Here is a 12,858-nt window from a genome sequence, read left to right as displayed (position 1 = left end):
GACCCACAAACATAGTGTCAGCAAGAGCAATGTTTAGCAGGGCTAAACATTGCAAGTTTCCAAGGATAGAAGACATGAGATTTCCAGAGTCAGTACAGATCCCCACAGAATAATATTAATGAATGCAAAGTGGTCACGAGAGATAATAAGTCAAGTGGATGATGTTTTCCTCTGTGTGATGCAGTATCATATTGTCCACACATTTCTGTTAGAAAATTACAAACTATTTTGGATGCTAACACCCATAGCATAGACAAAAAAATAATAATAATAATAATAATAAAAATAGATAAAATAGATTAAAAAAGCTAAACAAAAAAAAAAGTTAGGTGATATTTTCGTTGTCAAACTGTGGCATTCCTTAAGTAGGTGAAAGGAAGAATAGCTAAAGGACAAGATGGATCATTTTCTTCACAATCTGCATAGCCAGTTATAGATACTGTACTGTCAAGAAAAGATCCACCATTCTAATCCCCTCCAATGATGACAAAATAGGGTAAATCAGATGTATCCATTTTTGTGGGTGGTATTCTGTACCATGCTAATGGATGGTGCAGGTGCAGTGCAAATTTGGCCTCTTCCTCCAACTCATATGCAAAGATATGTAGTCACAATGTAATAGTGGAATTGACTATTATGCAGTATTGCCATATGACTAACATGCTATTTATCTGATCAACATTGGATGTTTAGTGCTCATTGCCGAAGAAGAAGAATGCGGGTATTCTTTGAAAGGCTTAATGTATTTTTATATTTACCAGCAGTACCCCTTGTGAAAATTTTGCATTGGTAGCAGAGTTTTTCTCTAGGCTGTGTTTAGTCGTGAGCAGGTAAGCCAGTAAGCATCAAATCCTTTCTCATTCCTTATTTCCATAAAATAAAACTATTCTTTCTTTTAAGGGAGGCAGTGCTAGTAGAGAAAATTGGCTTGTTCTGTAAAATAAAATTATACAGATTTTTTTTACTATTCGGAATTTTTATATTTTCCCATGTTTCTTCACCATTCTAATCCCCTAGGAAGAAATATCTTCAATTTGAGACCAAATTGGTTAGGCATATTGTACTCAATGGCTACAGCTAGTTGTACCTGTTGTGAAAATTTCGAATTGGTAGCAGAGTTTTATTATTATTTTTTTTTTTATTTAATTTACTTTTTTATTTATATATTTTTTTTGGAACAAAGGACGTGATTGTGCAAATGTGCAAATTGTTAATCAGAAAAAAATGCCTTATCAACATAGACAACTGTTTGTTTAACAGTTAATATCTTCCTGTGGCTCCATCTATGAAGTGAATGTTGAACTATTCTCGTTTGTTAGTACAAAACTGGCCCGTTCTGTAAAATAAAACTATTCAGAATTTTTAATTTTAACAACGTTCTGCACATCTAGAAAGAAATATTTTCAATTTGAGATCACTTCCAGCCCAATCAGTTAATCACTGACTGTCGAAAGAAAATGGCTTCCATATTAAATATATAGATTATATTAGTATTTTATTGTTTTTATCCCATTTTATGTTATCAGTTTTTATATAATTGTCTATAGCAGCTGTTCTCAACCTTTTTTAATTCTTGTACTACCAAAATTGAAAAATTTCGGTACCACTCATTAAAATATGTATTTGTATTAATAGGAAAAGTCAAGAATATTCGCATAATAAGGCTATGTTATAATTTATATACATATTTTTATTTCATTTTTAATACAAAAATTGAACAAACTAAATAACAAATATAAACAAAACAATACAAAATAAACTGTAAAATACTTTAACATGGTGATTTAATTATTAATCAATAACAAATAAATGTAATAAATCGGGAGAACTTGAACAAATATTTAACAAAAATAATTGACTTAATGTGACACTTGAGCTTGTTTGACAGTAATTAGTTTCTTTATATCTAGTTCTATTTTACTTAACTTCAAATGTAAATTTGGCTCCAAAGTGAGTCTTGTTCTACATTTGTTTTTTGAATACAGCATAAAAGAATCCTGTTTCACTTAAATATGTTGAACAAAATGGCATTAAAAATTTTATTGCTTTTCCTGAAATTTCTTTAAAATCTCTTATGCTTAATCCAAAAGTTGATTAAAGTGTTGTTTTTGAAATCATCCATTAAATTTCTATCACAAGAAATTTCTAAAAGTTGCTCTTTTTCTTCAGAAGAAAGATATTCTGGTACATAATCTGAAGAAAATGGATTCCTGATCCAGTTTCTTTTTTCATAATCTTCTGGGAAATACAATTTGAAATTATGTATTAACAGAAAACAATGACTTTTTATATTTTATACTAATTCCTGTCTCAATGTTAAATTATTTTTCTCCAAGAAAATTTTCTAAAATTGGTAGGAAACTTAAAACCTTTTTATCCAAGTCTTTGATGATTAATTCAATTTTTTTTTTATTGTTGCATTTACTTTGTCACTAACAGTGAAAAGAGCCACATTTGGTTCTTGTAAAGTTAAATTCAGATCATTAAGTCTTTCAAAAATATCAGCCAAATATGCTGATCGAGCCAACCATCATTTATCAAAGAAATAGCCTTTAATTCACATTTTGAATCACAAAGGAAAACTTGCACTTCCAATCGAAGTTCAAGAAGACAATTTAAAACTTTACCTCTGGACAACCATCTGACTTCGCTGTGTAGTAGTTGTTTTTCATGGTCACTCCCCATCTTTTGGCATAAAATTTTGAATATTCACCAATTTAGTTCACGGGATTTAATTTAATAAAATTAACAATCTTAACTGACTGATCTAAAACAATTTTCAGTTCATCGGGTATTGCTTTTGCAACCAAGGCTTCACAGTGAATACTGCAGTGAATGAACTTAGCTTCAGGAGCAACTTTCTTTATTGTAGCTACAACACCGCCATGTTTTCCTGTTAAAGCCTGAGCTCCATCAGTACAGATGCCAATGCAATTCTTCCAAAGAATATTGCGGTTCCATCATAAACCTGTCCAATTTTTTTAAATATTTCATTTGCAGTTGTATTACCCAGAAGAGGTTCACAGAATCAGATCATTAATTGTAACTTCTGATTCAAATTGAATATAAACCAATAATTGAGGAAAGCTTGTTATGTCTATACTTTCATCTAATTGTAGTGAAAAATACTGACTTTGTTTTACCTTTTGAATAAGTGACTCTTTTGCAGAATCTGCCATTTTCATGAATGCGTCTGCGTACACTGTCATTTGACAACAGAATAGAATCAAGTTTTGCAGCTGCTTTCTCATCAAATAGTGATAAAACAGTATCCTTAGCTACTGGTAATATAAGATTTTATATACAAATAGTGTGTGGTTTACCAGTTTTAACAATTCTTAAGCTAACAAGATAAGAAGCTTCTAAAACTTTTTCATTTGTGGTAACAAAAGTTTTCAAGAATCATTTATTTTTCAGCTCAGTTAATTTCTTTATAAAAATAATCAATGGATTTGTTTCTTAAATGCTCGTGCTTTGATTCAAGATGCCTTTTAAGAAGAAAAGGCTTCGTGCAGTGGTTAGATAAAAATTCAGAACAAATTGGGCATTGAGGTTTAGGCTCACTTTCATCTCCGTACCAAGTAAAGTCAAATTGCAAATAGCTATCATATTTATATTTTATAGTAACAATTTTTGTATTTTTCTTAGATAAATTTTTTCCCTTTGTGATTTGTTTTCCTGCGCACTGTCATCAGTTTTGTGCTTAAGCTTTCCTAGCCATCTTTCCATTTTGAAAAAGATTTATTTCCTGTAAAAATAAAACAAATGAATTTCAGAATTCAATAAAAACAATTTTAATATTTTAGTTTACAAGTATTTTAATATCACACGAAAGAACTAACTTTTCTTCTTATCTTGTCTTTTTAAACCATACTTAGGCCGAATTTAATACTCGTAGGACATTATGGTGAGAACAGGTAGGTTGCTACACACAGAGCAGCGGCAAAGACTTACAACACACAACATGCACAATTGACACCTCACAGCTAAAAGTTCCCAGGCAATATCTTATGAGATCTTAACAAACCATATCATATTTTCTGAATCTACCGCATCTGTGAAATATGATTGCTGTGCAGAAACAAAGAGGACGCATGCTTCCAGAGAAACATACAATAAACATAAGTAGAGATAACAATTTTATTGTCTCCAGTTCTGGGAATGTTTGTTGCAACGAATCTTCTGACTAAATTTTTCACCAGAAAATGTAATCGTAACCTTGTAGTGACAGAAATTAGAAAAAGCTAAATGAAAGGAAATGTTGATGTGACATTAAATTACGTAAGCAGGCGCACAAGACAGATTACACCAATTGACGCAGACTTTTACAAAATCCCCAACGCTGCACAGTAACTTACTAAAGCAACAATGTATACTGACAGCAACACTGCTGTGTAAGAGAGTTTTCCAGAAGGAATAGAAAACAATGCAAGATAAGACTCGGTAGCGATTTTAAGCTTTTCAAGAAATATATAGCTATCCGCTCGGAGGTTGAACAAACAAAATATTTGAAAATGAACACACAATTTGTGAACTCCTGTTAGATTGAAAAAGGTAAAACATGTAAATATTTACCTTTAGAGGGAGAAATTTTGAATGTTTTATTTTCCATAATTTCATAAATTTAAAAAATTCAACTGTGTGTTTTCATGTAACACCAAATCTTTTTCCACATACCATCAGTGGTACACGTACCACTGGTTGAGAAACGCTGGTCTATAGCATATGTGGTTTAATTTGTGCAACATCAATATTTTAGTTATTCCAGGTGTTTAAACAGCATTATTCTAAATATTATGAGTGGTTTTCATTAAAAATTAAATATAAAATACTTATTTTAGATTGCTCTTTTTTTCTTTTTTTTTTTTTACTTTTCTGAATAAATAAAGAAAATCTGTAAAATACAGAAAATTTGTAATACAAATTGTTTACAGAATAAGGTAATGAATTGATGCATATGTATATATTAGAATTTTTATCGAGGCAGTATTGTGTAGTATGCTTGTTGTGTATTTATACACATTGGGTTAATGTATATAATTTATTTAATAATCTGTATAATATATATTTCATATCTTGAATTTCAGCATAATTTTACTGAATGACGTGGGAACAATTGCTGATACAAGAACAAAATTGCAGTGAAGTTTTTTAATTTTATATAAGTTAAAATTTCAAATTGTATGCAGGATGCCTTAAAAGTTTTAAATTAAAAATAAAAATTTATTTTTAATTTAAGGTACATAGTGTTAAACAACTTTCTTAGCAAAAGGGCCAATTCAGGAGAGAAAAAAAGGTTTGCAGGCCACATAAATGATATTTGTATTTTTTATTTTATTATTAATACATTAAAAATTGACCAATTCCATCAAACTAGGCGAGTGCCTGCATTGAGGCACTCACTATTATTTTAAATAAAATAAGATTTATGCAAGTGTTGAAGGTGCTTTACATTTACATGCTGTTTTATTGTGGTCTGAGACCTAAACCAAAGCAACAAAACCAATTACCATGGTAGTTATTTTTATGAGACAAAAATTTTGTTTGATGTATATTTTCATATTAAAAGTTGTATTATCAGTAAAACAACATAAAATTATTTTATAATATTTTTATAGGAATATAATAATTATTTGTTGATTTTAATATTTTTTTGTTTCTTGTTCCTAAAATTAGATTTGTTAGATTGTAGGCAGCATTGTAAAGCCAGGCTCACCACATGCCCACTAAGCCCGTGGGCCATGTTTTGCTTATCACTGAAATACATAAGATGACACTTTATTCTTATACTGTTATGAAAAATTTATTTATTAAAGCAAACACATGGTAGCTTTTGGTTACTGTATGGAGCTGCTGAAAGCTACTATGTATTTGTGTTTTAATTATTTATTTATAAATCCTGAGTATTTAAAGCTCCGATGTTAAACTTATTAAATTGGCTGTTTTTGAATTCTACTATGAAATTCCTCCATCAGGAAAAAATGGTGTCTAGAATAGGAAAATAAGAAAGAAGATAACAAACTGTAGGAGCTAATAAGTTAGCTTAGAAATTAAGCATGTGAAAACAATTAAATTGCAAAAAATAGGATTAACAAAATTGATTGATTAATGGATTGACTGACCGACCTACCTGTGTGTAATGCACAGTTCACCAATTACAGTTGGTGCTTGTATCAACTCATGAAAATAGTGTCAGCAAAACCAATATTAAGTGGGGCTTGGTTACTGCCTTTAGTTATAATAATCCATACTTCCAACAAATTTAAGTATGACAATAAATACTAAACTTTACTACTAGCAGTAAATTAGAATTAATTGACTGATGAATTAAATTTAATATATAACTAAAAGTGACTATAGGCAATACTGATCACAACAGGGCCATTGTTCATATAGCATAAGATGTACATGAAGCTGACCTGAAGTTCTTTACAATGGTTTTTTACACTGAATATATTTGAACTAGGAATATGCTAGGAATGTGATTTAAATACTATGATATATTCTTAACTCAGAAAATAACAAGCTACTTTTCGATTTATGACTGAATAAATTTGATGTGATTTCCAGGATGACTCATCATGGCTGCTACCCATGATCAGGTTATATAAATCAGTAATAGAATAATCCATTCCCATTCGGGCACAACACCTACCAGTTTTAGTCAATTGTGCCCTAAGAATTGATTTATAGCCATATCCAATGCTCTCTAGAAGTTCAGTCCCATTGATCCTGGCCGTCAGTTAAAAAATAGTCAGGGTAATTGAGTAGTATAACACATTAACATACTGCAAAAGTCTCAAAGTCAACAAAGCAGCTCGTTAGGAAAAATAGATTTCTCCAACAATCAAAAATGATCCATATACAGCCACTCTCCAACTTATGTAATACTCTACTTATGGAAATTCAACTTTACATAAGTTTTTGCCAGCTGGTGCAAACTTAAAAATATCGTAGAAACATATTTTGCATCCTGAAAGAATAAATGGAGGTATCGTGAAAATATCGTAATGTGAACCCAATAATACATTGTTTTTTTTTTGGTAATTCGTTCCAAGATCTCAACCTCGGAAGTTGAAATTTTCACTATGTAACTAAGCTATTTGTCTCTCTAAAAGGTCATTTTTATAATGGAAATTGTGCCACACTTTCATCATTATCATATGTTCCATTATAAGAATCAATTTTGAATGCCTTTGCGATATTTTTCTAAACCACATTTCTGGAAGTCACTACCATAAAACAATAAAAACAATTTACACTTTCTGGTTTATTGGCTTTATGTTAGTGCATCTAATTATACACAGGCAGTCAACTCGATCTTATTGCATTGCAATAATCCCGATAACTGGAATTGTGTGGGTTTTTATGTTATTATGGTGAAATGTGTTCCCCTTCAATGAAATCTTCAATCATATAAAAAACATAAATAAATTTTCAGAATCTTCTCTTCATTACTATTTACTTATTACAATGGTGAAGGGAAAGGGACCAACAGAAAGTGTAAGTGCTGGCAGTGCAAAACGAAACAAAATTGATTTAGAAATGAAGATGATTAATTAAGAAGTACAAAGCAGGACAAAGTTTGTCATCTATTGCACAGAATTAGATCTCGCTGCTTTGACAGTGAATACTATTTTAAGGAACGGTGCACATATAAAAGAACACGTTAAAGGATCGACATATTTCACACCAGGGCCGGTCCGCCCCATCAGTGATCACAAAACAGCATTTAGGTGCTATATCGAAGATGGAAAAGCTATTAATAATATGGATGGAAAATCAGATTCAGAAGCAATTGGCCATTCAAGCAAGAAGTATTTATGAAGATAACAATAAGTATGACAAATCCCCAAGCCAAGTTCGTGGCAAGCAACAGGTGGTTTAATAGGTTCGAGCATCACGCTGGTTTCCAAAACATTAAAGTATGCGGTGAAGTCGCCAGTTCCGATTTTGCAGCTGCAGAAAAATTTTGTGATGTGTTGAAAAAAAAAACCTTCTAAATCTGCACAGCCCTCAACTTCTATAGTGGCGTGCTTATCAGCTGGAGAATTAATTCTGGTAATGATGCTCGAAAGGTAAAACTTTCTGACATTATGCCTGTCTCCTCTCTCTTTTTGTAATTTTATAATTTTGAAATTTTCGTACTTTTGTACACTTTTTCCTGTGCATGAGATAAAAAAATTGAATAATTCTATTTACATGTTCGTAGAACATTTCTATTTTGCTTCTATCAAATTCAGCATGCATAGTTTCTTGCAAGTGTGGAATTTCCCTAAATGCTTATTTAGGGAAATTCAACTTCCATAGCATTCCTCAGAACACAACCCTTACATTAATCGGGGAGTGGCTGTATTGAGTGATCAGATGCCCTGTTTTTATGGGATTGTCCTGATCATTACATAATATTCCCAATATCCAGTAGAAATGGTTTAGAGGTGCCATTTTATTCATTTTTTCACACAAAACTTTTTTTCTGAACTAAATATTGTAGAGTGGCAATTAAGATTATCATAGTAAAAAGCAACATTTATACATTTTATATCTGAAATTGTCAAAGTGCAAGGACATAAAACATTAATATGAAACTGCATAGTCCCCTTAACTTATATACTACTTACTGATATCATGTTGTGTTGTGTTTACATATAAAATAATTATGACAAGCAGAATCATTTTGTAATTAATGATGAAACAGAGCATTGAATATTCTGTTTTCTCCCTATTCAGTAAAATGCTTATACTTAAATGCATTTATAAAGAAGAATTTCAAAGAAACGAACATTTAATAAAAAGTTGCTTTGATAATGAAGATCAGTGCACAGTGTGTGTGACACTTTTTAGTATTGTACGTGGTGGTCATTTTTAAATGGAGGAGATTTTGCATACTTCTGAAAGAATGAAGGATTTAATTTGTAGGAAACAGCCTAGGATATTATGTGAATATGGCAACACGGCCACATACAATGAATGTAACTCAAGAAAAACCATTAAGGAGTTTGGGAGAAAACTCAGTCATCCTTTGTACAGTCCTGACTTGCTCTTAGCAATTTCCATTTTTTTGGCCTACTTAAACAGCAGCTTAGTGGCAAACTTTTTTTCCAGTGATACATAGGTTGATAAAGATGTAGGTCACTGTTTATGAAAGCAATTGACATCTTTTAAGCAGTGAGTTTCCATAATTTGATAAATCGTGAGACAAGTGTATACAAGGCCACTGCAAGCAGGTGTGCAAGGTATTGCAGGCAGCAGACTACAAGGACAACATAGCTGTCACCCCTCTCTGCATTTATGATGGAGAATCCATCTTTTATACTTGATTTGACTTTCATCTCATTGTTGTATTTTAGTTAGGTGGCAAAGGGTTTGTTTCTCCATCTTTTTCTTTTCATAAAAAGTAAATAAATCTACATTAAAATTGAATTTTTTATTTTATTTTCAAAATTCTTCAAATTTCTGGTTTTTTTTTTTTTTTTTTTTTCATTAACAAATTGGCTGTCAGATGTGCTGTAGTGGTCTACGTTGCTAAATAGAAACATGCATGCCATAATAGCATTGTTCACTGTAATGTGTGATATTTCACTGGACTTTTTGATACAAATCTAATTAACAGTGTCTTTCAACAAGATAAATACTGTGTTCAAGTATGGAGACCTCATCTTAAAAAAGACAGTGAGATTCTTGAAAGAGTCCAAAGATGGGCAGTTCGCATGGTGAAATCTGCAAAAGGGTGACCATATAAGGAAAGACTCTGATTATGTGGGCTACTGAGCTCGGCAGACAGGCACCTCAAAGGTGACCTGATTGAAGTTTATAAGGCTCTGAGAGGGGTTAGTGAAATAAACAAAGGCACAATTTTCAATCAGGTCACCTGATTGAAAATTCTGCCTTTGTTTATTTCACACAAAGAATTTTCTACAATCTAGAAAATTCTAGATTGTAGGAAGTTTTCTTTTTAGCCAGTGAGTCATTGATTGCTGGAGTCAGATGCCTTCGCAGGTAGTTGAGGCTGGTAGTTTGAATAAATTCAAAGGTCAACTGGTTAGTCGTTAATTATATGAGGAAAGCAAATAATGCATATTTTCTTATCTACTCTCTTCTCTCCCTCTCTTCCCCCCCAGCCAGTGCAGCAAAAGCCTGTGCCACTATATGGCTATTGCTAAATACAGTGTAAAATTTCAAGAAGACATAAGCAAGGTTTTCCATGTATTTTAAAATCTGATAAAGGTAAAAAAACCTGATGTAGCTCTCGCTCCTGACCAATCGGGTCAGGAGCGAGAGTGCAGTAGCATGCTCTTCGAGTAGACCATGGTTCATGCCCATGACTGCTAAATACGATTAACAGTTGTATTCATGATTTGTTGTAAACTCCTTTGCCCTTTTGGTCATGCAGGAGTATAAACAAGAAAATTTGCCTTCTATAAATGCAGATGTGATATTTCACTTTTGAGTGGCAGGAAATGTGATGAAATCGGACATTTACAAACAAATAAGTTTAATGACAGTGTGAAGTGCTTAGAAAGAAATGCAAAAATAGAAGTTGCATTTCGTGGTGACAATGATATATGCCTGAATGTTTATTTGCAACTTTTGTCACAGAACATAATCTTTCCCTGAGTTATATTGATCATGCAGGTGTGTTATTCAGAAATATGATCCCCAATAGTGAAACAGCAATAAAAATATGGTTGCAGAAGGACAAAAACAAGTATTGTTAGTGAAATTACACAGACAGGGAAAGAAGAGGTAGTGATGGATCACTTTTGATTGCTACATGCATGTGGCAATAATCAAAATAATTCCTAGCTATTTTCCATGTAGTGAACTATGGTAAAAAATTTGTCAAATTGAAAGCAGCTTGGGGTGCCAGCACTGGAAGATAGCTCTACAGGATACAACGTTAGACATCTTTTTCTGAACAATGTGAAAGCAATTGGGATTTCATTAAAAAAATTTTCTTGGCACTTATGTTGATAATGTACCTGTTACGGTAGGTCGAAAAACTGGAGTAGCGAGGGGGATATTAAACAAGCAGATTGAGCACTTGGCAGTAATAGGCTCTCCTTGTCATTAATTTGTTCCTTGAAAAGGGAACTTTGTGCCTCCCTGTGGAAGGGGATGAACACTTGGTAGACATTTACTACCTTATTTATCTAGAAGAAGTACTAAAAGGAAGGATAGATTTAAATAATTTCAACTAGTGTATGCCACTGAAGTAAAAAAGATTTTTAAGCACGTGTGTTCTTGTAGGCTATTTTTGGTCAAATGTCTGACTAGATTGGCAAGACAATGGCAATCTTTGAATTGCTTAAAGAAGAGTTTAGAAGTGGTGAGAAAAGCAATACAAGTACTTTTCAGGGTTACTAAATTGAAAAGTATAACAAGTGATCACCAGTGCGTGGCACTTGATCCATGTTCAAATCTAGTTCATGATCCAAAAGTTTTGAAAGAAGACATATTGATGACTCAAGTAAAGGAATTCTGAATGTCAAACTTCTGATAAAAGAAAATCTGGTAATTTCTTCAAATTTTCAAAATTAAAATTTTGCCTCCTATCAGAAAATGTTTTGGAAGTGAGAAAGAAAAAATATTTCTTTCTACTTCAACTGAGGTAACAGAAACATACTCAAAACATGCTACATTTATGGAATTCATATTAATTTCAATAGAATGGCATTTGATAATCTTGGCAATATTCTTTATTAAGTCTTAATTAGTAGGAAATGCTGTCATATTTTTCACATTAAGCATAACCCTTATCAGTAACTGCTTACAATGATTTCAACTAAGTCTCATCCCATTTCTTGTTCTGATAGCATCTAGAAAACAATTAAGTTTCAAAAATGAGAAACAGTGAATGAGAAAAAATCATGAATTGACAGTTGGTTCATGATTCGTATTGAAGGTGCATCCTCTTCATCCAAATTTTTATTTTGCTAGTCAGAATGTATTGAGGGGAGAAGAGAAGTCCAGGCGTAATTTTCTTGAACACCTCAAGATATGATGGAGTTTCACAAAAACCTTCTTACCATTGAACACCAATAACGTGACAGAAAATAAACTGTACTTTCTCTGTAATTCTGTAGAGTGCATGCACTGAGCAAGTCATTTGAAACAGTGAAGGGAAAAAATTTTAAGAACACTTGCTCTCCTTTCTTCATACAAAGAGCTACATAGGAGGAGACAGCAGGATTGAAAAGGGTATTATCGTGATTAATGCTATCTGGTTAAAGAGCATTTGTAAGAGGTGAGTGACAGTTCAGCCATTTGCCTTTTCAGATACAAGTGAAATAGGCTGGCAGACTTATTGTCCTCCATTATAATGATTGCATTGGTAATAAATCTTTCCAAAGCATCAGTGGAAATACAAATATTTTTGCAGATAACTAGGAAACTTATTCCATAGTTAACTGCAAGACACGATCCAGAAATTTTTTTCTTAATGTGCACTTACTTATTCTTTCTTTGTGTATTTTCTAAATTACCCTTCAAAGGGGTGCTTCCCAGTTCCCATAAGAAGGAAACCACTATAAAAAAGCTTGACATAAATCAAACAAAAACTTGTCACAAATCATTGCTTGCCAGAAACTGCCAAATATAGAGCAAATTTCATATTAGTATTAGTGGAAATGCTGCAAGAAAGCAAATTTAAACAGCATGAGCCAGAAAGAAAGAAAAAAAATTACCACATCACCTGTCCATCTCCTCCATTGGTTTGTGTAGAGTTCAAATTACTCATTTCTGCAACATCAGATCAAAGTTTCTTTCAACACTCAGCCATTCCCTGACTGTTTCAAATTATCCTGCAACCATCCTTCCTCAGTTTGAATTTATGCCCTTTCATGTGTGTAGTTTGAG

Source organism: Mastigoproctus giganteus, chromosome 1, assembly GCF_048544385.1.
Source record: "Mastigoproctus giganteus isolate SK-2022 chromosome 1, ASM4854438v1, whole genome shotgun sequence".
Taxonomy (NCBI): Eukaryota; Metazoa; Arthropoda; class Arachnida; order Uropygi; family Thelyphonidae; genus Mastigoproctus; species Mastigoproctus giganteus.
This window is presented reverse-complemented; position numbering follows the sequence as displayed.